The following is a 2,183-nucleotide window of genomic DNA, read 5'->3' as shown; positions in this document are numbered from 1 at the left end:
AAAAGAAGCACATTCAAGGCCAAGCCTAAAGGAGTGGCGTACAATGCCACAACAGGGCATTCAATGCCCCAAGCCAAGACCAAGAGGCATGTAACGCAACCACTATAAGTGTGCAACGCCCTCCCATTTTAAGAAGAATCTTGTGCCACGCCATGCAAGTGGCGTGCAACGCCTTCGGCTAGAGAGAAGAAGTGGCGTGTAACGCCACCCAAGTTGGCATGCCACTTTCTCAACCAAGCGCGCAACACCACACATTGGCGTGTAACGCCCCCAAGCAAAAGAGGCCATGTAACGCCATGTAAGGGCATGTAACGCCCCTAAAAAGTGAAGAAAGTGGCATGTAACGCCGCTCCAATGCATGTCACGCCATCAACTGAGGTGCACCAAGAGGGCATGCCACGCCAAATCTAGGCGTTCATTGCCCCCAAGTCCAACCAAGATTGGCGTGTCACGCCAAGGCCTAAGTGCAACACCGATTGAAGCCCACTCCCCTGGAAGGTGCAAACTAGATCAAAGTTGTGGAAGATTTTGTTAGAATATAAATTGATTTGATTTAGTTTTAATTAGAATTTAAATTATTTTATTAAATATCTTATTCTTCCTAAAAGATGAGATAAGATTTAGTTTTGAATTTAAATTATTAGGTAAACCTAGGATATAAATAAGTGACATTCTTCACAGAAAAAGGGAATCCAAACCTAGCCGCATTCTCACCACAAAAGCTAGCTCGGTTGAGGAATGATATTCACACTTTTACCCAGAAGGATGGAGAGTCACTTTATGAAGCATGGGAGAGATACAAAGAAATTTTGAGAAAATGCCCTCATCATGCATTCCCTGAGTGGTTGCGACTTCAAATCTTCTATGATAGAATATCCCATGCCTCCAGAACCCTAATTGACTCATCAGTTGGAGGATCCTTATATCGGAAGACACCCGAAGAAGCTCTAGAGTTGATAGAGACAATGGCTAACAATCATTATATGTATGCAAATGAAAGGATAGTAAAAAGAAGAGCGATGGAGCTAGACATAATGGATGCACTTTTGGCACAAAACAAAGTCGTGTCCCAACAAATCAACTCACTCACGAAACAAATGGGGCACATGCAAGTCTTAGCCCTAAGAACACAAGTCATAACATGTAATTTGTGTGGAGGAGCTCATCAGGATGAAGATTGTGAACTATTCAAGGATAAACAACTCTCTGTGGAGCAAGTAAACTATATGTAAAATCCTTCAAGAAATCTACAAAATGACCCATTCTCAAAGATATACAACCCAGGCTGGAGAAACCATCTAAACTTTGGGTGGGAAAATCAAGGATAGAAAAACTTTAATACCCCATACCAACAATTGGCACCACCAGCACAAACATAAAATCTTCAACAGCCTTCCCCTCTCGAGATCATCATAAACAAACTGTCTCAAACAAACTCCGAATTTATGAAACAAACCTGAAATTTAATGCAAAAGACAAGAGCTAACTTCAAGAATCAGAAAGCCCTCCATCAGGAACTTAGAGGTATAAGTGGGTTAAATTGCTAAGCAATTAGCAGAAAAACCCACAAACTTCTTTTCAAGTGACACAGTACCAAATTCTAGGAAAGAATGCAAGGCTATTAAACTAAGAAGTAGAAAGGTGATTGGCAAAGAACCCACAATGAGCAAAGAAGTTGAGAAACCCTCGGAGGAGAACAAAAAGCAAGCAAAGGAAGATGTGCATACACCACTACCACAAATACCCTAAGCAGATACAAGGGAGAAGGTGTACACACCTAGGATTCTATTCTCACAAAGGTTGCAAATGAAGAGTCAACAACAACAATACTCCAAGTTTTTGGAAGTGTTCAAGAAATTACAAATCAATATCCCATTCGCAGAGGCCTTGGAGAAAATGCCTCTCTATGCAAAGTTCATGAAGAAATAGCTTACTAAGAAGAGAACTCTGAAGGAAGATGAGGCAGTGGTTCTCACCAAAGAATGCTATGCAATCATTCAAAGGAATTTGCCACAAAAATTGAAAGATCTAGGAAACTTTCAAATTTCATGCACCATTGGAGAAATCACCATTGGGAAGGCACTATGTGATCTTAGAGCAAGTATTAATCTAATGTCATTGTCTATGATAAAAAGGTTACAAATTAAAGAAGTAAAGGCCACAAGGATATCCCTCTAGCTAGC

At 40.7% G+C, this 2,183-nt stretch overlaps 1 non-coding gene across 1 annotated transcript; it reads right to left on the bottom strand.

Moving 5' to 3' along the window:
• Positions 1-729: 729 nt before the first annotated feature.
• LOC112731946 (small nucleolar RNA R71) lies at positions 730-835 on the bottom strand. Its single transcript, XR_003167693.1, has one exon. It is a non-coding gene; the product is annotated as a small nucleolar RNA R71 (small nucleolar RNA).
• Positions 836-2,183: the final 1,348 nt, after the last annotated feature.

The sequence above is a fragment of the Arachis hypogaea genome, chromosome 12 (genome assembly GCF_003086295.3).
Source record: "Arachis hypogaea cultivar Tifrunner chromosome 12, arahy.Tifrunner.gnm2.J5K5, whole genome shotgun sequence".
Classification (NCBI taxonomy): domain Eukaryota; kingdom Viridiplantae; phylum Streptophyta; class Magnoliopsida; order Fabales; family Fabaceae; genus Arachis; species Arachis hypogaea.
The sequence above is the reverse complement of the archived record's forward strand: the minus strand, read 5'-3'. Positions and strand labels throughout refer to the sequence as shown.